The 25034-nt window shown below is 41.0% G+C and overlaps 1 long non-coding RNA gene across 2 annotated transcripts in view; it reads left to right on the top strand.

Annotated features, from left to right (window-relative positions):
- The window catches only part of LOC116664368, an 82491-nt gene extending 68269 nt beyond the window's left edge, over positions 1-14222 (top strand). The window contains exons 4-6 of one of the 2 annotated variants that reach the window (XR_004320877.1): positions 7816-7906; positions 11313-11431; positions 14105-14222. This is a non-coding gene — a long non-coding RNA (uncharacterized LOC116664368). Of the gene's footprint in view, positions 1-7815; positions 7907-9305; positions 9698-11312; positions 11432-14104 lie in introns of those variants that run through there. The other variant, XR_004320878.1, reaches the window with a different exon arrangement.
- Positions 14223-25034: the final 10812 nt, after the last annotated feature.

The raw sequence follows: 25034 nt of genomic DNA, 5'->3' as shown, positions 1-25034 counted from the left end.
TTTTTATATACCGTATTTGGCTGCAGCCTTCTTAAAATCAAGGATGATGTCTTTGTAGTATTCATAGTGCTTTGTGCATATTAGTTGCTCAATAAATCTCTGTTGAGCTTGGGATTCTCAAATTGATTTCACTGCCAGAAAGAGCAATTTCTTTTTTGGTAAAATTTTAAACTGCCTTTCCAAGTCTAATTGATCTTACCAAATCTGAGCAGGGTGAGCCTGTTTTCCCTGCATCAGATCCTCCATGATTCAGTAAGTTGTCAAGGTTCTAGGTGGATATGGAGTTCTTCATTCACTTCTTAGGATTTTACCCCAGACTTTTACAGCTTGAAGTGAATATGGAGATGGGATCACCTTGATACTATTTGCAGTGTTCCTTGAATGGTCAGTAAAATAGAGAGTAGTGGAAGGGTTTCCTTTAGGTCAGTTTGACAGTTGAGCAAAGAGGCCGTTCCTTAGGCAGGTCAGCTGACTGCTCCACAAATGGTAGGTGAGTGCTGATGGGGGAAAAATCAAGCATGTGCTAGGAAGGGAGTTACTGGCAAAGGTGTTGATGAGGTTTTACTTAATCAAATGTTTGCTTCTCATTTTAAAGAGAAAATACAACCTTGTAAAAATGTGTGCTACAAAGAGCCAGCAGACGACATATTCAAAACTCCCTGTAATAATTCCTGGTATTTACATGCCCCCTTGAAGTTAGTATGCCAGTTTCACACACACTATCACATTTCATCCTCCATGGAACCCTGTGAGGTAGACAGGACAGTTGTTTTATGCATTGTCCACACCCCTGCACCTCTCCTCCACGTCCTACTCTTACCATTTTTGTCTGTTTGCTGTTTAAAGTTTGTAAAGGTATAGGGAGTTTCCCCAAGATCTCACAGCAAGTGGCAGAGGAGCATCAGACCCGGCAGTTCTGGTCCCACGATACTTTCCAGTGCAGTAGAGAGGATAGAGGGAACTTGAGTTCTGACCACCACATCACTTTCACCCCAGGTACCCAGTGACTGAGTCCTAGGAGGAGAGGTTGAAGTGGATGTTCTCAGATGGCAGTCTACCAGCTTTCATTTTGCTTGTGCAAACAATAAGCATTAGAGTAATAAAAATAGATGTTGCCAATTATTTAGCACACACCATGTGTCTGGAAGTATACATATTACATTACATTACATGTATGTATGTATTTGTCTCATTCGTTCCTCCCTGTAACCCCATAAGATAGGTGTTGTTTGAAAACTAAGGCTCTGAGAGGTTAAGTAACTTCCCAAGGTCCCACAGCTAGGACGGAGCTAAATGTTAGAGCTGCAGACTGCATTCAAGCTCACATCTATCTGAAGGCAAAGCCCACGCTTTTGCTGCTGCACTTCCCTATCTTCGGCTTCCTGAAGTGAAGACTAGTTTTAGGACAGCTAGTCACAAAGGTCACCCACTCACTATGGCCAGCAGATCTGTTTGATCCAGATGTCTGATGAAGAGTTCTGAAACAGATTCCAGCTGGAATTTGCCAAAATGGAAATACTTGTTGCAAAGTCAAGCTGTTTCATTTAGCTGGTTGACAAGACAGGAAGACACCCCCCAGACAGGGAGTGCTGTCCCCAAGGTAGTTTCTTTGGGAGTGACACATATTTACAACACTGGGAAGGACTAGGTTTAAGGGGGTGCACGGCTGAGTGTAGGAGCTTTGGAGTAGGAGATGGTAGGCCTGACCTCTTGCCTGTGATTTGAATTTCAGGGTTTTCCCCCTGTGAAATAGGAAGAGAAAATCCCTCTCACTCACCTCAAAGCAATTCAGGGATTATCCTGGGGGCCAATTTATGCAAATATTCTTTCTAAACTAAGATTCCGTATAAACATAGGGAGATTCCACATATGAGCGATGTCACATGGTATTTTTCTTTCTCTTTCTGGCTTACTTCACTTAGAATGACATTCTTCAGGTGCATCCATGTTGCTGCAAATGGCGTTATGTTGTTGGTTTTTATGGCTGAGTAGTATTCCATTGTATAAATATACCACCTCTTCTTTATCCAGTCATCTGTTGATGGACATTTAGGCTGTTTCCATGTCTTGGCTATTGTAAATAGTGCTGCTATGAACATCGGGGTGCAGGTGTCATCCTGAAGTAGGGTTCCTTCTGGATATATGCCCAGGAGCGGGAGTCCTGGGTCATACGGTAAGTCTATTCCTAGTCTTTTGAGGAACCTCCATTAAAAAAAAAAAACAAAAAAAAACAACAAAAACAAAATATAAATACAAAAGAGAAAGAGACTCATAGACATAGAATACAGACTTGTGGTTGCCAAGGGGGCAGAGGGTGGGAAGGGATAGGTGGGATTTCAAAATTGTGGAACAGATACACAAGATTATACTGTATAGCACAGGGAAATATACACAAGATCTTATGGTAGCTCACAGAGAAAAAATGTGACAATGAATATATATATGTTCCATGTATGACTGAAAAATTGTGCTCTACACTGGAATTTGACACAACATTGTAAAATGATTATAAATCAATAAAAAATGTTAAAAAAAAAAAACAGGGAGATTTTGACCTCTTGGGCCTCTGTGGTTGGCATGGTGGTATCTCACAGACAATGTGAAATTGAGAGATTATGTGAGAATTCATTTCCACATTCAATAAAATCTAAGGTCATTTTAGTTGTTAGTTTGCTTAAGCCTCCCCTTCATCTCCAGGAACATGACCTAAAGTGTCCTGTGAAACCATGGGTGTGTTCCATTTCTCAGCACTCCACATTGCCTATGGGAGCCCGATTTATGTCTTCACACCCAGGAGTCAAGTACTCTCAGCCAGAAGACACTTCCTTGACACTGCTTGAGTAGAAAAACGATCAGAGAGAAGACGAGGGACCACAGGCGAGGCTCTGATACATTCATCCCAGAACCATTCTTGTTTCTGTAGACTACGTCAAACTTTCCACTTAAAACATCCATGTCGTGCCTACAATTTGTCCAGCACGGTACTATGAAGTTTACAAATGTTAACTCATTTATTCCTCACCTCCACCCTGTGGGGATAATACAATCCCTGTTTTACAGATAAAGGGATTCAGGCACAGAGGTTAATGTTTGAGCTAATAAGTGGGAGAGCCAGGATTCCAATTCCTACACCAGGGCTTACCTATAAAAACTTACTGAGTTGATTTGAAATGGAAACGTTCTCAGCAGCTCCCTGCTTCCTGTGTCAATTCTAAGTCTGCCTGTCTGTCTTTCTGGCACATTTTTAGACCCATTTTATCTTATTTCCCATTTACTGTTTGATTTTCTGCCATGTTTCTTCCTTCCTAATGAATCTAGTCTTTTTGTATTCTGATGACTATTCCATATCTAGTCCTACATCCTTGCTTTTTGTTAGATGTTTTTTCTCCCTAGCTTGGAATGCCCTTCTAATTCCCCTTTTTCTAGTTAAAACTTATTCAGCTTAAAGTCCATGTCAAGTTTCATCCATGAAAATTTTACTTATAACTTCAGACCTAGCTGATTTCGGTCTGTTTGAAATTTCTTTAGCACTTCTCAGCACTTATGCAAGGGATAACACACTTTCTATGTTTGCAAATTAATCTTACCTCCTCATCTAGGTTTTAATAGTCTTGACTTAACACTGTGACGTATGCTTTCCAAAAAAAAAAATTCCTTGCCTTTCCTAACAAAGTGTTATGGATATTTTAAATGTTCAGCAAATAACTAACTGAGCTTTATAATTACCTGGATATTCCTGACAGAAGCATTTGCTAACCTTATTCATTAAACTCATCATCTCAGTTTGGTTTGTTGTTCGTTTGATGGCAAAAGGATTTTGTCTCTGTGGTCACTCCAGTGGGTTGGTCATGGCTGCCTAGAGGGCTATGCTGAGAATGCTTTCAAGGAGTTATAGTTTGCACATCTCTAATCAATCACAGAATTCTTTCCTGCTGTCAGGGGTGTGGTATGAGAATGTGAGGATAAGCCAATCCTGAGTTTCCTGACCCTAGTTTGGTAACAGGGAAAGAAAATAATCTACACATGCAGGAAGGGGGTTGGATTTCGGGCTAAGGACACTTTAATAGATTTGTTGACATATATGATGAATAGGATAAAGATTAGAGTAACTCGAATTGTTGATGATTGATTATTTATTGAGATGATACCAGGAAAAAGCATTCCATTTTTCATTTGTTTATTTGGTTTTAGGTTATACGTGTGTCATAAAATCTGTTTTTTTTTTTTATAACATGTCTGTTTTTTATAATGTCAGTGAAATTCTTATGGCTCAGTATCAACTCTAAAATATGTATTTCGGTACATAGCACTTTTGTTTCTAGAGATTTGCCCTTATAGCATTCCAGAGCCAAACTGCACATACATACATTATACAAATAAAAATTGCAAACATGCAGTTGTCTTTTATGTTGCTGTAAGTTTGAGGCTTAGAAAAAAACAAAGAAATACAGCTGCCAGAGAAAACAAAACACTTGAAGACAATTTCCATCCCAACTGTGTGTTGAGGAGAATACTGCCCAAACTGTGTGTCACTAAGGTTTATTCCTTGAAAGGTCATTTTTCCACGATTTAGAGCAGACTCTGGGCTATCATGCAACCATGGGAATATTTCATTTAAGGAAATTTGTGGATGGGTTAATAAGTGGAAAACTATTTTATTATAAAAATCTGGTATTTTTTTATCAGCCAAAATTTTTTTCTTTTTGACATTTCTTGCTAGCGTGTTTGCCTTTGCTGATTTGAGTTTAAAACTCAATAAAGAAAAAACAAAACAAGGACATTCAGGAGGTTGGTTTAGGGATGTCTGATAAGCAGTCCTTCTTTTCTTTTGGCTTCCTAGCTTTCACTCTAAGGTGTCTCTCTTTCACACACACACACACACATTATACATCCAGAGCAGTAGGAACTAATCAGCCTAATTATTTCTTGAATGTTGAGTAACTCCTTGTTTAAGGAGGGAAGAGAGTCTTTGTTACACTTCCAATGTAGCTCTCTTCTCAAACCATAAGAAAAAAACTAACTGCACCCTAGCTTGAAATCTGTGTTGGAAATCTGATTTAACACATGGGAATACATTTCTACAAGACCACTACAACTCAAGGAGACTGAAGAAGGCTGCAAGATGAATCAAATGCACCCGGGTGTGGCATAACCCTACAGAGGAATGTTCCTATTTGGGTCTCAGATAAGGGCACACTGCACCTGCCTTGTTTGTGGTTTCATCCCTAGCGTCTAGAACAATGCCTTGATCATGAGAAGTGCCACAAAATATCTATGGAGTGAATGAATAAAAAAATAAATACATACAACATTATGAAGAATCAATGTAGATCTTGTTTGAGCACAAAATCATAATCATTGCATAGCTAGGCTCACCTGATTTCAAGAGTTTCTGTTTTTACAATCCTTAAATATTAGGACTTTGGAAATAAGATTTAGTTTAGATGAGTTGGGGAACTCTTATCCTGGATTTTAAAAAAATAGCATTTAATACAAACTCTTACGTAACTAATTATAATTAGAATAATAGGGTTGTGATTTTCCTTTAATCACAGATCCTTCTTCACTAAGGAACTCCCTAGGGTAAGATTTTCAATACCAATCCAGCTACCTTTGTTCCATGCTGACTATCTCTGTATCTTTAGTCTTCTTCTGTTGGGTTCATATCTCTAGATATTGGTTTAGAAGTAACTAGGTAACACTAATTTATGTTCTAGTCCACGTACACAACTTTCTGCCGTAAGACTGGTTACTACCCTCTTGCCTTACATGGGTGTCTGTTTCTGGGTGCATACACATGCCAGGCATTGCATTCATTCCCTAAAAGAAAAGCCTGTGATATGACCACATGGTTCCTGCTGCCCTTTCAGGACACTGGGCTCATCTGTGTCTTCCTAGCTCCTGAAGCAGGCTAACCTAAGCTCTCTTTCGCATTGCTCCTCAACACTGCCCTTTCTCCTTGGCTCTCTGCCCTTCAGTTCGGGACTGAGGAGCCCAGTCCTCCCGAACAGTGGTTCTCAGTGCACTGCTCTTATTTATGAGCTATTAGCAACTGTAATTGCAAATGGATAAAGTACCAAGAATTGTAAATGATTCCCTTTTTAAAAAGTACAAATGAGAGAAGTCTAAGACAGAATGTGGGAGCAGGTACAAAGAGGAGAAATGCAATTCTTATCAGAGAAGAAGAAACAGAACTTACAGTTCACCCATACCATCCTGTTTAGTGAAGAGAGGTCATCGTTTTGGAATTAGACAAGTAAAGATGGAAACAATGGTACGTGTGATATTTTAGGGATTTAAGGAGCAGAAAGTGCACATCATCTTTTAGTGTTTTACTTGTTTCCTTTGACTTCAACAGTTACTGGCCTTTAGTGTTTAAAAACATTATACCTTTCAGAAGTGATGAAGATAATGTTCTTAATATTCTTGACATGTTAATAAATATAAATAAATTCCTTAAAATGTTTTCCCAAGTTTGTGTTTACATAACTGAATTTATTATATAAAAATACTTTGTTTTTTCTATATAATTGTAGAATAGTTTAACAACTGCATCATATTTTATATACTATAATCATAAATAACCTATGTGTAATGTTTCATTTATGTCTCTGAAATCTAATCTTAATTAATATATTAAATTAGAACATATTCAAGGATATTCCTATAATAAAATCACTCATTTTCTGAAATAGTCCTTTGAATGAGAGAGAAAGCAATGGAGTTATCGCTGGGGTGATGTCCATACCATGGATGCACTCATGGAAGTTTATTATTTTAGTGTACATTTCGTAGAAAGCAAACAAACAAAAGAAAAACCTGCTGAAAATATCTTTTGTAAGGTCTCAGAAGTTTGAGTGCAAACTTCCATTATATGTGACACCTGGGGTTAGGTGCTGGCTGACTAACCCCAAGCTGCACAGTTTTCATGGAGTAGTGTGTTTCCGTGGCCCCTCTGTGGTTGGTGGTCTCCCCTCTTGGCTGTCTGGGAATGGCTCTCTTATACTCTCTTGTTTTGCAAGGGAAGGGGGAGCTTGTCTCCAGACAATTTAAGGAAGACCTGAGGTACCACAGGCTCCTGCCTCTGGGATGCTCCCTGTATTGCTTACCGGAGAGTCTTCCATCTCATAGAGCTGGGGCGGGTCACGGACCGCCTCCTCCAGAGCCCACAGTATCAATTCATATAAATCTGAAGGATTAAATTAAAAGTGAAAGTACTGCCAGTTTTGTAATTTAATTTAAAACTGTAGCTGTCCCAGAAGGGAAAGAAAAGGACTTTCTAGCCCTTTCAAGCCCCGTCATTCTTTTCCTGTGCCACCGAATCATGGCTCAACGGGCTTCCTAAGGAGTCGCTCTGGAACTGTTTTAGAGGCGTTACCATCCCTTCCCCTTCCCGGCAGTGCCAAGCCACTCAGGAGTTCTCTCCAGGTGTTTATACAGAGCCTAGTCTTGGACAGCATGTCAGGGAATAGTGCTCTCGGATTAAAATTTTAACTTCACCATTAAAAAAATATATAAAACCTCTGAATTACAGACATTAATTGTGGAGTCAAGCGTCTGACCGTCCCACTGAAACGGGCAAGCCTCCACACCTCTCCTTTCTCTCTGAGAGACTTGGGACAAACCCTGCCCAGACTTGATGGCTTTTCTGTGACGTAGTCTATACGTATTTTCTGAAATCGGTTTGAAGTATGCTGATACCCCATGTTTCTTTGTAAGTGCCCCCAAGTCAATCCCTCTGTGTGGATTTTGTGCTTAGAAGGAAACCATTCAAGAGCGTGGAGTTTCAATGTCCTTCTCTTTTATTTCTCACAGCACTTGGTCCATTGCATACTGAGTAGATGGTCAGAAACTGCTTGTTAACCAGCTTACTTGCCGGCCCAGCTGTGCAGGGGGTGGATATTTGGTAAGTAGCATTGACCGCCTGCCTGACTTCTGAGGCGAATTGCTCTTTTACATCTCATGTTAAAGCTCTGCCACATCCTGTGAAACTCTAACTTCGATGAGTGTTCATCTTCAGGCATTCCACCACATATCAAAAAACAGCAAAAACAGGGAAGTCTCGCATGGATGAATTTATTATGTTGTTTGCTTTATATTTGAAGGTAGGCACCACAGATTATTTGCTGTGCAACAATAATGATATTAATAATAATAATAATGCCGTGGCAGTCACACAGTCGGGTTTCAGTAAATACTGATATTTTGCTAGATTTAAAATTCCACTGTGCCTTCTGTCCTGTTTGTATCTGTGGGAAAGTTTGTAAATACGCAGCAAAGCACCTCTTTTCTGTCACTGCCCTCTGAAAGAGTCCAGACTGAGAATGGACTTAACTGAAATGTGAGGTGAAGACCTCAGTGAAACCTTCTTACGTGGTTTTGTATACAACGGCGATTGGGCTAGATTAGTGATATTGTAAGTAATATTTCCTTATTTTCTATTTCTCTACTACTTCTGTAATAAAAATAAGTATATAATTTACGTGACGTCATCTGAAAGTTTAATCATGTCTCTTTATTAATTTATTTATTGTGTTAACGTAGTCTGTGTCTGTTTAGTAGGGACCCAAAAACTTTCAATCTAGTTAACACATATAATTAAAAACCTATATGAAAATATGTTTTTAAAACATTTAACAAATTCTCTGCATATAACTCCGTGTTTAAAACCAGTGCTATTTCTTATGTGTGTGCCATGTTACAGTAGTTGAATTGCTTTTATAGAGTGCTCTCTCCCATCCTCATAGAGTGTGGAATCTCTGAGACTTTGGGACACTCTGCTGACTTGGCCGGGAGAAAGTTCTTGCCTATTCAGTTTTTGCCACTGCCTTTGGCATCTAGAAGCCTCCTTCCTCTTCCCCTCCCGGGTTTCTGTATAATAAGTGTGTCTGGGTTTCTGTTGCACGGAACGTCCCAGAGCAAGAGACTCTGGGGCAGTCAAACAAAGGCAGGATTTCATTCACCTGGCACGCTGACCCCTCGGATCCTGGCTGGAAACTGGGCACCGGGGCCCAAGGGCCAAAGCAGCGCCTTACATAAGCCCAGCGCTAGCAGCTGCCGCCTGCCCAAGCTGTGACAAGGGAGCTGTTCTCTCACGGTGGCACACGGATCTCCCCTTGTTGGCCAACACGTTTCTTCGTAATTAAAAAATAAATCCACTATCTTCTGCAGAGACTATCTTCAATGTCCCCATATCGGTATCTCGGCTCAAATGGGAGAGGGAAATTTGCATGTTAATAGAGTAATCTAATTAAGTATTGGCAGAACTCCCTTAATAACGTCTTACTCTTTCCCGCTTCCTCTAGTGCACGGCTGTGGCATGGTTAAAGCAGCAACCGGGCAGGCTTCCTATGAGTGCCCTAGATCCCAGGTCCTGTCCTGTGTTCACGTTCACGACATTCATAGGTGACCCCTGAGACACCAGCACCAGAGCTGGGTGAGCCTGGGCGAGATTCCCTCAATCTCTGCACCTGAGAAAAAGAAAAAAGCATATCCAGTAATTTTTCAAGTACTAGTCATTTGGATGTGTGTGACCAAATCCCCCAGGGGAACCTTTCAGTCCAGCAGCCCCCTGGGAGGTTGTCTATGCAAGGTGTATCATCTCTCAAGACTTTTTGGAAGGATGGTGCCCACGTCCACTCTGGGGAACCACCTTATGTTCCCGGAAACTAGCAAAGTGGAGGCAAAAGGACTCCTCCCGCCACCTGCAGAGGGAACAGGACCACAACGGCCAGACCGTCCCAGGAGCTTCTCACACACTGGGATCTGGCACTCTTTTCTTCTCAGAAACTGTAAGACTGCTTTCTTTCCCACTAATTTAGGGTTATGAGTTTTTTACTGGGGAGAGTGATAAATCAACCCTTTGAGAGAGCTGGTTCTTGAAAGACATAAAAGCAAAAAATAAAAAATATGAAATCTTCTAAAAGCCACAACAAAAAGTTAATATTCATCAGTCGCTTGCTGTTTTTTTATTTTGGCTATTGTTTCCAGGCTGCTACAGTTTATGTATGTGATTTTGACACTCAGAATCCCACTTTCTGGGTGGATAACTTGGTTATTTGGTTTTGCCTCCTTCTGCGGGCTAAACTTTTCAGTCTGACTAACGTGGACGCCTCCTCCCTCAGGCCAGTCAGTTGGTTCAGAGCTATCCTCCCTGCCAGGAGGCAGCTGGGTGGACTGCCTTTATCTTGAGCTCTGGTTGGGCTTGAACTTTGCATTTTGTGTTCCTGATTTGGGAACGGACATTAAAGTCAAGGGAGGATGACACGAGGACATATTTCCTGAGCGTTTGCTCTTTCTCAGTGGGAATTAAGGTTGAAAAAAAATAAAAATAAAAACCAACAACTCCAAATTGGAAATCCAAAGAGTTCACTTGAGGGTGCCATGCTAGGAGGTGGTGGGGGCTGTGCTCTGCAGGAGATGTCCGTTCACAGCTCACGTGTCTTTGATCTACATCAGAGGGGATCCATCCGTGGAAAAAAAAAGGAGCTGTGTAGAAAAGATTTACTTGTTTCCCTTATTTTCACAAACACGAAGTGAGTTTCCAAGGAAAGTGGCTCAGTGGTTCTCTCTCTCCACTAGTGGGGTGTGCGTACGTGGGGGGAGGAGACTAAAGCCCTAAGTCAGAGGCTGGCACCTTCCAGCACTTAGAGCCCACACCGACTTTGAGAGTAAAGTCTGCTCCTCCTGCTCTGGATAAGAAACAAGGTGGAGTCTTTCAGGCCACCAGGATGAGGTGCATTCTAAAAATAGGAAGACTTTGAAGGGGAATGTTGCACTTGGACCAAGAATCCTGAACTCAAGGATAGACTTTTGCAGTCATCAAATACGCTTTGGGGATTCTAATGTTACCCGTCTTGAGAGCCGTGGTGACCCACTGTTTGCACAGTACCAACCTGGTCATATTTTTGACTGTCTTCATCACGGCTTTTGGCGTGCCTGGCAGTTCTCTCCGTATTCCTGCTTTCTGTCTCTCTTACAGCAGTGGGTGTCGGCTAATATGAAAAACATAGTGACTTCTTTGGGCAGTGGGGAGTGTGGGCGAAAACTCACTTCCTCAGGCAAACAGCGGAGTATGGGAGGGGAGAAACTATGGAATTTGGTTGAGGAAAAAGAAAGAAAATAAGTTTATTCTCGTCCCCTGGGAGCTAAATTTGACAAACGCCTGACTTAATAAGGAAACCCAAGGCCTCCCAATACTCAATATTAAGTACATAAAAGAGAACAGCAGTGTCTCAGGAAACAGCCGCCAAGGCTTCCATGAAAAATTTGAACAGCTGTCTGTTTAATGTTCTCTGTATTCCCTTGTTCAGGTGGATTCCTTCTAAAGGGAAGGGCTTTGAAAATGGAAAGAGTTCCTCCTTCTTCCCTCATCTATGTCAACGCCATATATTTGTGACCTAAGACCCCGGAGATGACAGACACGGCTGAAGTAAGTGAACACCTTCATAAAAAATCCAAAAATATCCAGCAAAATACACAGAAAACCTTGTTTAATCTGTTACTTCCTCATAGAGTTTCCAGGTAATGAGATCAGCCATGTTCTAAAGGGAATTCATAGGACTCACCATCCTAGGACTTCTGAGCAAATAGATCTGTGTCCTGAACAGAGCAAAATCCCAGTGTGGGAATGAAAATGATGAGGAGAGATCCTGTGTACAGGGGCTGTGGACAGTTTCCTATTTTTCTTCTGATCTTTGCTCCTGAAAATTGGATTTAAAAAAAAAAAAAACTTGGCCAGAATTCATAGGAAGTGCAGGACATTGTTTTTGGCTGTGACCCCAGGGAAAGTGCTCGCAAGTCAATCATGAGTCCAGTTCTGACACAAATATACATATGCTTGTGTTCTGACCATTAATTGTCCCTTGACCATTTGGAGACTCGTGTGTCTCAGTGCCCACTGCAGTGGCAAGATAATGGCTTGCATGAAGTGTAATTTTTCAATTTTTTAAAATGTCTTCTCATTCATCACCTTATTTAGACCCTCAGGGCAACCTTTTGAAACAGACACGGAATATTTTGTTGGTCTCATTCTTTTATTTGTATTTGTTTATTTTTTTTTTTCCTTTTCCCTTTAAAAAAATTTACTGAAGTACAGTCAGTTTACAATATTGTGTCAGTTTCTGGTGCACAGCATAATAGTCCAGGCATACATGTACACACATATATTCATTTTCATCTTCTTTTTTGTTATAGGTTAGTACAGGGTATTGAATATAGTTCCCTGTGCTATACAGTATAAACTTGTTATCTATTTTATATATGGTAGTTAGTATCTGCAAATCTCGAACTTCCAATTTATTCCATCCCAGCTTCCTCCCCTACCCTGATAACCATGTCTATGTCTGTGAGTCTGTTCCTGTTTGGTAAGTAAATTCATCTGTCTTTTTTTTTAGATTCCACATATAAGTTATATCATATGGTATTTTTCTTTCTCTTTCTGGCTCACTTCACTTAGAATTTGTCTCATTCTTTTAGATGGGGAGATTGAGGTGTCTGAAAGTCAACTGACTTGCTGAACATCTTATATCTGGGGAACAGCAGAGTCAGGCCCAGAATCCAGGTCCCTTGATCCCTACCTCAGTGACTTCCTAGGAGCTCTTTGGGGCACCGGTGTTTACGTGGGGGAGCATGTATCTAAATTCTCTAGGGAACTGTATTACATGGGTTTCTCCAGGCTCCAAGTGACAGAAAACTCAGTTCAACTTCTCTTAAGGAAAAGGAGGGGATTCATTTGTTCACAAAACCAAGGGGTCTGGGTGGACTGGTTGTCATAGTGGATCCAAATCCTCAAAGATCTTGTCAGAAATATGTTACATCAAATCTCTAGGCAGTCTTTCCTTCTGTGTGTGTGTTTTTAATTCGTAGGCAAGCTTTCCCTCTGTAGTACAAAGACAGGCAACAGCAGCTCTCAGCCTTGTAATCCTCCAGTGAAGTGGCATCAGCTAAAGCAAGTCCCCCCTTTTCTAATAGTTCCAGCCCAAATCCTCGGATTGGTTTTCCTTGGCCTGGTTTAGGGCACGTACCAGGAAAAGTGATGCCTGCGAGGGCAGGCCTGGTTCATGGGATGCGGCAGCTCTAACGGCATAAACCCAGAGTGGAGGAATGGTGGTTTCTCAAAGGAACGTCACCGTGCTATTACCCAAAGAAGGGAGAATAGATGCTTGGCAGGAAGAAACAGCAAATGTCCTCTAGAAGAGCTGTGCCGACTCACACACGAGTTGGTCCGCACCCCGCACTGAGATAAAGCTGGAGGGGGTGTGGCGTGGCTGTATGAGCAAAGCACCGCAGGAAGTTCTGGATGCACATCTCTTCTCTTCCTCCGCTTCCTCTGGCCGCTGGCGCACACCCTCGTGCCACGCTGTTCCTCATTGCACCCATCTGCCTAGAATATCCTTTTCTTTCTGCTCCCCTTACTTTACTTATCTCTCCTTTAAACTTCAATTCAGGTGTCACTTCAGATAAGTGCTGCTATGGGCTGAATGTTTGTGTCCCCCCGTCCCCAAATCCATAGGTTGAAGCCCTAACCCCCATAGTGATGATATTTGGAGGTGAGGCCTTTGGGAGGTAACCTGGTTTAGATGAGCTCAGAGGGAGGGACCCCCACGATGGTATTAACGTCCTTGCAAGAAGAGGAGGAGATCAGAGCTTGCTCTCTCTCTCTCTCTCTCTCTCTGCCATATAAGAACCTGCTAGAAGGTCTGCAAGGCAGGAAGAGGGCTCTCATCAGAACCCATCCATGCTGGCAACTGGATCTTGGACTTTTTGCTTCCAGAACTGTGGAAAAATAAATGCCTGTTGTTTATACCATCCAGTCTATGGTACTATGTGATGGCAGCCCGCGCTGCCCAAGACATGTGCTCCAGCTAGAGCCTGTATTCCACACTCACCTCCTCTAGCTCCTTGCTAATCCTAGTGGGTAGAAAAATCTTACCAGAAGTTCATTTTGCCCAAGCTACCCAAGCCTGATCATCAGTGTGGATACTGCTACTGACGGGCAAACAAATGTCACCCATGAAGGAGAACATGTATTTAAACAGTTTCAGATCAATGTTCCTGATGCTCCTGAAGTTCTCCAGGACTTAATGAAAATTCTGATTCCTAGGTTTTCAGGTGTGATACTGTAATTTAATTATGCTCTAAGATCAACCTCATGAACTTGTAGAAAAACTTCAAGAACTCCTGCACTGATTCAACACTTCAAGCATCCAGGTGAAGCAAAGGGGGAAAAAACAGATGAACTCAGAAACTTCTGCCATCGTTTTCTTAGGTTACTCTATGAGTGCTGCTGGTATTTATCACGTTCAGGATAAAATATGTGCATTCCATGAGGCAGCCATTTCAAGAAACAAAGCAATTGCTTCAAGCCTTCCTGGGGCCACTCAATTTCTGCTATGCCGTACGTCCACAAAAGCCATCACTGTTGGATCTCTTCATCACCTAATAGAAAGTTTGGTGGCATTGACTCATGACTTGAAAGTATTTGGGCACGGTCAGGAATGAAAAGCAGTTCCTGAGTTCTGAGTCTGTTCTAGTACTTTACAATGAGCGTAAACCATTTTTTTCTTACCACCGACTCATCTCTTGGAATAGTGGAGATGTGTGTTGATGCAAAGCACTACAAGATATCAAAGTCCCAGGGACTTGATTCTCAATGACCATGCAACCTGCTGTTGAAAAATAAGGTATTAACACAAAATTAGAACCCGTTATTTCCCCACATATCTACGTTTTGTGAAACAGGGTGCACTTTAAAAATTTATTATTAATAAAAATAATAGAAGTTATCTACCTCTCCCCGTACAAAACTTCCAATTTTATCAATGATGGGCTTTACAATTGATGAAAAATTACAATGAACAGAGATCTGACATAAACTTCCACAGAAATCACTGAAATGGACAGCCACCCCCCGGCCTCTGCACTACCTCCTTATGGTGGGGTAACCGTGAGAAGCCACAGATTTGCATGATGTCTTTCCTTGGGAGAAACATTTGTTCAAATTAATTTCTAGAATTATCTCTTACATCAAAAAGAGTCTATAAGTGTGTGTGGGAAAGGCCAGGATAAGAACTTCTCTTTCTACTAGAAAGGGTCAATACACAAACACACATACACACAAATACACCCCTATGTACATCCACACATGCACTCACACACACCACTGTTAGGAACTCAATTGATTCTGCAGAATCATGCCAGAGGGATAACTTAATTATACTAGACTTTTCCTCAAAATGGCTCAGTGTATTCAAAAGCCCACCTTAGAGCTCTGGGGCAAGAATCATAGGTCTTTGCTTTGATAGGCAACACTCTGCCTGCCACTTAGCATCATTCCTGACAATAATTTCATACACACTTCAAATGAGGATGAAGAATTTATGGACAAGCTTCTTTTTTAAGGGGATATATGGAGCTTTTTTAAATTAAAAAATATTTTATGCAACTTTTAAAGGTTACACTCCATTTATAGTTTTTACAAAATATTGTCTATACTCCTCATGTTGCACAATACATTGTACAACATCTTATGCCCAATAGTACCTCCCACTCACGCATCCCTATGTTGCCCCTCTGTCACCACTGGTAACCGCTAGTTCATCCTCTATGTCTGTCAGTCTGCTTATTTTTTATGGAAAAGCTTCCTAACTTCCACCTTTCAGTAGTCATAGTTATCACTGCCAAATAAATGATCACTCTGAAAGAATGTGACAGCAAACCAAAGGTGACTCAAAGTCGGTTGTGGGAAGAAATGAACCCAACTGCCAGCCAAATTTCTCATTGAACATGTCATTCAACAGCATTTAAATAATATGTATTCAGTTATTATGGGTTTACCACATTTGCTAACAAACGCTGTCAAGGATGCAGGAAGAAGAATGATGATGAGAAAAAGTTAATTAAGAAAACTTAGTCGATGCTCAGAGATTGGATGGTGTAGGTACAGACTTAATCTCAGTTGACCTGTTGCAACATTGTGCTTATTTCAGGGGTACCTGTATCCATACGGCTAGAAACTGAATGTTTGTGTTCCTCCCAGATTCACATGTTGAATCTTAATCCCCAGTGTGGTGGGATTTGAAGGTGGAAACTTTAGGGGGTGACTGAGTTGTGAGGGTGGAGCCCTCATGAAAGGGATTAGTGGCCTTATAAGAGATCCCAGAGAGATCCCTCACCCTTTCCACCACGTGAAATATTGGTGAGAAGGCAGTCATCCATGAGCCAGGAGTCAGTCAGTGGGCCCTCCAGGCACCAAGTCTGTAGGCACCTGGACCTTGGACTTCCTTGACTGCAGCCCTGTGGGAAATGAATGTGTGTTGTTTACAAACCACCCAATCTATGGCTTATTTCATAGAAGCCCAGTCAGACTCAGACAGGCTAACTGGTGATTAATACAGTCCTGTGCTGGCATCTGAGACAAGACAGGGCCAAGCTGTTCATGGAAAGCACTTAGTTTGCTGGTTTGTGCCTAGTTTCTATTACATCCTTTTGGTTTCTGCTACTGAGCCTAGACTGTTCTGGCTATGTGGCAAAGAAGGATAGAAAAGGTACCTCCATGGATGAGGCTGTGGCTCACCTAGCACTGACAGCAGCCTTATGGTGGAGGCAGGATTGTCTTCATTTTGTCAGTACTAGCCTAGGATAAAACAGCATAGCCTGGACTGGTACCCAGGTCTTTGTCTAAGATTAGCACCCTTTATACTTCCGTGATCTTTTCTGCCCAACTGACTTACCTCAATTATCTTTTCATATTAAACTGAGGGCTAAAAGCAAAACAAGAATATATTCCAAAAGCAATTCAGTTTGCGTCTGTTAATCTTTGCTGAGATCAAGCTCAGAATCATTATTGTCGACCAGAAGGTCTGCAAATGAAGGCTTTCTTCTCCCTTGCTTGCTTGTTGCCTCCTACAGAACTTGGCTGTGCCATTCAAGCGTCCCTCTTTGATAAACAGAACTATGTATCAAGAAAGAGGTATTAATCTTCTTATAATTCTTGCCTCAAAGTAGGTAGGAAAATAGGAAAATTACACTATGGAATAACAATACTACACAAGATAGTATTTTATTGTATCCTTAATACCATTTTCACTGGCAAATAAAATAGACTTATGGGAAGACTCCCTGTACCGCTGGCACCAGGAGACCAAGAATATATATGTGTATTAGATTTTCTGCGTTAGTTTTGATAAAGTAAATTTAGCAATTACTTACTCGCTACTCACTGAGTGGGTGGCGTAATCCTGGAAGGGCCATTCTCAACTGGGATACGGGAAAAGTTTAAACATATTCCCCTTTGCCTCTACTTTCTGCCACTCTATATTGCCTGTTTTAAGGTGCCTAATTCTGGCAATATTCCCCCTAGTACGAAAATATGCTCCCAAGAAGGGATTGACGGGTCCATACATATAGCCATGTATACTGCAATACATGACCATTTTTGCTGACCATTTCCTGTTTGCCCCTTTACATTCTCTGTTAACTATTCTTTACCATTCATTCTGCCCCAGACAATGACGTATGTGGATTCTATCAAAGGGCGCTCTAGCTCCCTGGCTTTATTTTTGGTTTGAGCAATGGCAGTCCCTGGCGAAAGTCTGGATGAAAGGAGAAAAATGAAGCCAAGATATTGAATCACCTGGATACCCCTCTGCAGAGTGCCTCAGTCTTGCTGCCTCCTTTCAGTGAAAGTCACAGCTCCTGGCAAGGTGCCCCTTTTCACATAGCTCTTATGTTCTAGGGTCTGATAACAGCTCCCACCCCCCTAGATCCTTTGGGTCAAAGGGTAGTAATTATCTTGGGGTACTGCATTATCTCTTCTGTTTTGTTAAAATATTCTGCCTACCTCTTTATAACTAATCTCTTTACTAAGCCACTGTGAAATTATCTAATTTTACTGTGCCGTGTTTTCTTCTGAGACCCTGTATGATGCAACCAATAGGCATCTGCATTTTAAAGGAACAAGGCCTGAAGACCCAAGAAAACAAACTTAATATTGATGGTATTTTAATACTGGCTAGACAGAAAGAATTCTAAGTTATATTAATAATCTACTGTCAAAAAAGTTCATTAGTCTACAGTAAACAGCAGTCATTTCGCTCAGGAGTCTGCAGAGTCCTGCTGATCTGGGGTAAAGGGACACATGTGGCGAGGCTGGCTCTTTTGACTGCAGTCAGCAGCAGGGCTTCTAGGTGGCTCTGCTGATCTTGGCTGGGCTCGTGCCCGTGAGCCTGAATGTCTGCTAGAAGGTGGCTGCTCTAGACAGGCCTCATCTCTGAGACAGCCAGGCTACTTGGCTCTGAGACTTGTGGCTTTCCTCTTTCAGCAGGGGAGCCAGACACGTTCGTGTGGCAGTTACAGAGGTCAAGAGGGGAGAAAGCCAATTATGCAGGTGCTTTTCAAGCTACTCTTCAGTTCAGGTCTGCTAACAGCTAACTGGCTTAGGCAAATCTCGTGACCAGATCCAGAGCAGGAACGGAAGCACCCTACAAGGTTACATGGCAAGGGACGAGCCCCCAGGAATCTAGGAAGGTTTGAGGCCACTGATGCCACCAGTTAACCTCAGAGGTTTTCATAGCTGTCTGCTTCTTTACTCCACAAAGGAAGTGGCATTTATCATGAGCCTTGAAAGATGAGTAGATTTTCATCAGACTGGAGAGTGAGATAGCATGTGCAAAGCCTAGAAAGAGCTTGATGTGCTTAGCAAATGGTGGATAAACAATCATGCTTTCCTAAAACTTTATATAAATGGGTCATATGTTATGTACTCTTGTGTCTGGCTTCTTTCATTAAACATTATGGAAGAGTCAATATTATGAATATGTCAACTTTCCCTAAATTGATATATAAATTAATGCAATTTCAGTAAAAAAAAATAGCAGGATTCCTTTTTACAAATGAATCAGCAAATTATAACATTTATATGAAAATCAAACGGCCAGGAATAGACAAACAACCCTGGAGAGCACAGCTGAAAGAATTATACCCTAGATATTTTCCAGTCCAAGAACACGGTATGTCCTTTCATTTACGTAAATCTTATTTCATTTCCTTCAGTAATGTCTTGTGTTGTTTCTGTTTTTTTAGTGTTCAATGTAGAGATCTTAAATAAAGGATGCCAGATATTCCCTTCTAGCTCCTCAGTGTGGCACACACCCAATAGATTGGTAAGAAGAGAAAACAGGGATTTATTTTCTCTGCCTTTTTCACATTGTAATTCAATGAAATGAGAGGACTCTGTTCTGAAAAGGAAAGAGAGTTTGGAGAGATGATAAATCATGAGGGAGTCTTGTCCTCTATCCCTTTCCCTGAAATAAACTTGCCTGTAAGATTGAGATTCTAGATCTGGGAAGGTTGGCAAACTGCTTCCTGTCTGAAAGTTTCTGAGTGCAGTAGGTCCACCGATGAACCCCATGTATGAAGGGTAGAAAACTTGATAGCATGGATATTTACCTGGGATATCTCTTTCTCAATATTCTATGGTCCCCAGATGACTTCGAGAATATTTCATGTCTTCTGAAGCCATGAAGAAAACCTAGGTATTAGATGGGAGGGAAAGCTAAAATGCCAATCAAAAGATTACAGTGCAAAGTGAGGGCCTGGATCATCTGCGTGGAGTGAATGAGGATGTAGCTGCATCGTTGCTGGGATTTAGATGGCAGAAAGCTGCATGGGAGTTAATGGAGAAATGCCAGATGGACCGGTTGCCACCAGCCAGACAAGCACTGGGTGTCATCTAAGCTGGGGAACAGACAGGGTGAGGACTTTAGCTACACATACTAGCATGACCACAGAGGCCAAAAAGTGTGCTGCTTCTTATGCAGTAACGTAAAAGGAATTGTTGACCACCATTTTCCAATTATGGGGGGAAAAAAAGAAAACCTAGTTTTTCACCCTTGAGTTTTGTGGGCTGAGGCAGTAAAGAGCGTGCCCATTTGAGACAAAAGAATTGAATGAGGCCATACTTTACACAGCTTTGACTCACAAGAAGGAGTCTGGACTTTCATGTGGCCTATAGAGTAAGTATTTTCAAGCAGATTGACATGATTGGCTCAGTTTTGTAAGTACACTTGACCCTTGAACAACACAGGTTTGAGCTGCATGGGTCCACTTACATAGAAATTTCTTTCAATAGTAAATATTACAGCACTACATGATTTGCCTTAGTTAAATCCATGGATGCAGAACCGTGGACATGGAGTTAACCATGTATACAGAGGGCCAGTTATAAATTTTATACACGGATTTTTGACTGCTATTACAGTCTACACCCTTGACTCCTGTGTTGTTTAAGGGTCAACTATATTCTCAGTTTGGGATATGGAGAGCAACTTAGGCAGTGCATCACACAGGAAGCTTTTTAGAAATCCAAGCAAGAGTTGCTGAAGACTTAAATCAGGTACTTGACTGTGAAGTTTGTACAGTGGTATACAAGGTATGTTTTAGGAGTAGAAATTCAAATATCTGTTTGAACCTTCTAGGGGCATGAGAAGAGTTGACAACTCTTGTGTGTCATGGTCAGAAAATGAGAGACACAAAGAGGGTCAGGTTTAGGTGCAGAAACATTGCAGTCAGGTTTAGGGGCAGAAAGATTTCATTCAGTTGTGCACATGGATTCGAGGTGTCTATGTCATACTGAGATGAAGACTTGCAATGGGAAGTTAACCATGTAATTCAGGAACTTTGGGGAGTTTGAAGGCTGGAGATAAAGATAAAGCAGATGATTAATTTTTATGTGCCAAAAACTTTCTTAAGGACAAATTTTGGGGGAAAGAGATCTTAAAAAGTCTAATCACCTCTGTTCTCCTGCATTGTCTGAGTAGGTAGTAATTTGTGGGGTCCTGTTGAATTTCTTGTCCCCAGTATGCCATCCAATGCCTAAAGTCTCACTGCTGAAATGTATTGCTTTGTTTCAAAATTGCCTTATCACATGGTGCATTTTAATGCAAATGTTTGCGTAAGTGATACATCATTGAAACCCCATGTCTGCAATAATTTGGAAAGAAGGAAAACTGGAAAATACTGATAGAAAAAGAAGAGACAAGAATGGAGGCTACAATTATACCTGTTCTTAATATTTTGGTAAAGTCTTCTCTGCAAATAAATCTCAGGAACCATGCCTCAGAGTCAAAGATACTCTCATGGTAATCTACAGTGTCTGAGTTTTCAGTCACTTTTTCAGCTTTGTGTATTTTCATCTTCTGATATGGGCCTTTGTTCAGCGTAAACTCAGCTACATCTTTGGCTCCTTTGTGTTTGAAACCCTCTCTGGGAGGCACATCCTTAGTATGTAATATACATAACTGCAACCCTGCTATGTCTCCACATCCTTGGAGGCTCACTGTCAGACTTTTTCAGAAAGCTGAAGTGCATTTGGATACAAAACCAAGTGCAGTAGAGGCTTTGCTCAATTGACCTGAAAAGGATGGTGACTTGGAGGGGAAGAATAGCTATAAACTCTAGATTATTTCAAAATGTTGTTTCTGAGACACAGGAAAGTTAAGTCATTTTTTCAGAGACCCAACAAACTCTTCTTAAAATCCCAGCTTATCCCATGTGTCACAGCCACGAGAACTTGAGTGTCTCTGTGCCACAGTTTCTAAATATGCAAAATGAGGATAACAGGCTTGATCAATGAACGGCGGGTGTGTAATGCCCGTGGTGACTTGTCCAAAATAACGAGTCTCTGACCTTCATTCCTGTGCTGAGTTCCCTGAAACACACCTCCTTCCATGTCTTCGGATAGAAGGATGGGGCTCAAAAGAAGGCACACGTGAAAGAGGAGAGGCCATCACATGAACTTGAAATGTTGGGCAGGAAGGGGATTGAAATGTGCACTGAGACCACGACTGTGCTCAGGTTGGATAATCAGGCGTCTGCACATCAGTCCTTACTGCTCAGCCAGCTGCACATCCGACAGAGCCTCCCCAGGAGGAGAAGAGAATGAGTCACCACACACTGCATCTGAGGGAAAATGAATCCAGGCAGTGGCTACAATTTTCTGTTGAAAATGACTTCCTCTGCCCTCACGGTGGGCTTTCTGATCTTCTTGGGCGGCATCCGTAATACAGCGTGTTATACACGAAGCATATCATTGCATTCCCATCAGTTTAACAACAGTCTCTGGTGGTGTTTGGGGAAGGATGTGTAGACGTTAACCAAAACCACAGAGAAAGGATGTTGTCACTTTCCCATGACATGTAAGAAAAACATGGATATTTTGATGTGTCCAGTTATGTGCAAACTCAGCAGCGCTGAGGCAGAGATCAGTTTTCAAAGTGCTACTGCATTGAGTAAATGACATCTGACTACAAAGAAAGTAATAAACTATGTTTTCAAGTGTAACTGTTGAAGCAGATCACACGTGATGTATGTGTGTGTGTGCACGTGTGTCCTTTTCAAGCATTTTTGCTTGCATTTAATTTAATATTGGGAAAAAAAGTTTTTTTTATCTCCTACTCATTAATACTATGTTTTTAAACATCTTTTCACTTGATTCCAAGTTATTCATAAATAAGCAGCTAGAAAACAGAATATCTGATGGCAACAAATACATACATTTACATGTTTTATAGAACAGTGTTTGCTATGGGCATTAGAAGCCACACCTTTGCACTCCAATTTCTGGAACCTCACACCATCGATCTCTCCTCTGAGGAATGAGTTACTGAAGCTGTCTCTTTTGTGGACATTTCATATTCATAAAGTGATGGCTTTCTCCTGGCAGGCCTTCTCCTCACTCAGCTAAACTGGAAGTCATTTTTTCTGAAGAGAGCCTCTCACTATTGGAACAAACTGAACAAGAACTCACATCACGCATAAAAAGCTTTTGGAAGAGACCTGAGATTGGCTCTGGGGTGGACATAATTCAAATGCAAATGCATTTCATCAGTAGTTTGCCTTGAATGCCAAATCTTGGAGCAAAAGGAGAACTAACTACTGATCATTTGCTCTTTTTCACCAATAAGAAGGATGCCAACAATAGAACCAATATTTTTTTTTTCAGAACAGTGCCATAAGAGGTTTGAAGAAAGCTCTATATTGGTCAGTCCATCATTGCAGACAGACATTACCAACAATACCCAATAAGCATTTCACATTGACCCTGACTTACAAAAATAAGGAAAAATAATTGACTATATTTATATATACTAAGAATTAAAATATGTAATATAAAAAGGATAAAATAACCATATTTGTCCTGTATCTAAAAACAGAACTATTAACATTTTTGATGTATTTATTTCTAGATTTGTTGTTGTTTTTTGTTTGTTTTACTAGTATTGCTTATAGAGTTGTGATTTAGCAACCTGCATATTTTTTGACTCCAATATCAGATAAATCTCTTCTTAAACATATCTTCTAGTATTTGCATACTATTCTGTAAGGTGGCTATTCTAGAATTTACTTACTAGTTTCCTCAAGGAAAATGAGACGTTGAGATACTTAAAAATATCCTTTTAGGATTATTTCTTTATAATAGATTCCCTAGAAGGGGAATTAACAGCTTAAAAATTATGAGCACTTATCAAGGCTTTTGATAAAAAAGTGCAAAATGGCTTTATAGTCCCCACAGCAGTATGTACAAAGATCCACTTCCACAAAACGTTGCTGCACCTCTTGGTTCCTTCCAATTCCCCTGTACCAGTGGTCCTCACCTGGATGTGGCCGTGCCCCTCCTCCCAGGGGATGTTTCATAAGCCTGGAGACATTTTGTTTTCCACAACTAGGGAAGTGCTTCTGGCATCTAGTTCACAGAGGTGAAGGATGCTGCTAAACATCCTCTAGTATCCAGGACAGCCCTCCACATCAAAGAATTATCTGGCCTAAATGTACATGACTCCTTTCTTCATAGCTCCGGTTGAAAATTACAGTTGATCCTGAACAACACGGAAGTTAGAGGTGCCGACCCTCTGTGCAGTTGACACATTGCGTGTAACTTTACAGTCAGCTCTCTGTTTCCCTGGTTCTGCATTGTCTGATTCAAGGCAGCCTTGGATTGTGTAGTGCTATAGCACGTATTTATAGAAAAGGTCTGCATAGCGGACCAGCACAGTTCAAACCCATGTTGTTTGAGGGTCCACTGTAATTGCCTTGATTGTTGCAACAGGAAAATTTTGGTTGAGAGAAAGTGCTAAGCAAGATCTTCTGAGAGAAGGATATTGCATTAAAAGATGCCTATTTGTCAGAAAGCATAAGACTCATAATAAATAACCAAACTATCTCCAGACATTGCTGAATGTTCCCTAAGGAACAAAGTAGCCACTAGTTGAGAACCACTGATTCATAGTGATCATAATGCCTTGCTCTTACTTGGTGCTTAATAAGTAGTTTTTGATAGATATATGAATTAATTATTTCAATTATGGCTGTTTGTTAATTTATTGAGATATTGATTCATCTCTCCTTCCCCAAAATAGTAACTTGCATATTTAAATGCAATTCATGTATTTAACTGAAAACTGAGCAATGAAAACCTCTAAATTATTGAAACGCACAGAAATTATTATGTTTACTAAGTGAAACCAGCCAGCATTCCTGGTAGACAAACAAGCAGGTTTTTTTTCTGGAGAGAATAATTGAAGTTCAGGAATTTGGACTGATTTATCCAAGGTCACACAACAATTTCCATGCTGGAGCAAAATGGTACTTTCTTCTCATTGAGGACACAGATGGAGCCATGTTCACATTTGCCATTCCACCAGTATCAGCTCCCTACCACCGCCCTCCCCCTGACTCTATCCCTTGCTATAGAAAGGCCCCACTGAGAACAAGGACTGGATCTTCCATCTCTTTGTATTTTCCACAAAGCCAAGCATAGTGTCTTGTATAAAATAAATATTACAATAAATGTGATGTAAATGAATAATGTTTCCATTTACTCAGGATCTAATTTCCTTTCTATGTCTAATCAGAATCCTTATCTCTCAGCTGCTATAGATCACAGACATCATTGACTACAATGGAGATTGGCCAAGGCTCTAGATTTATGGTTCTAGGAGTCAACAAGGTACAAGTCTCTGCACTCCAGATGGTGT

The sequence above is a fragment of the Camelus ferus genome, chromosome 6 (assembly GCF_009834535.1).
Source record: "Camelus ferus isolate YT-003-E chromosome 6, BCGSAC_Cfer_1.0, whole genome shotgun sequence".
Classification (NCBI taxonomy): Eukaryota; Metazoa; Chordata; class Mammalia; order Artiodactyla; family Camelidae; genus Camelus; species Camelus ferus.
The sequence above is the reverse complement of the archived record's forward strand: the minus strand, read 5'-3'. Positions and strand labels throughout refer to the sequence as shown.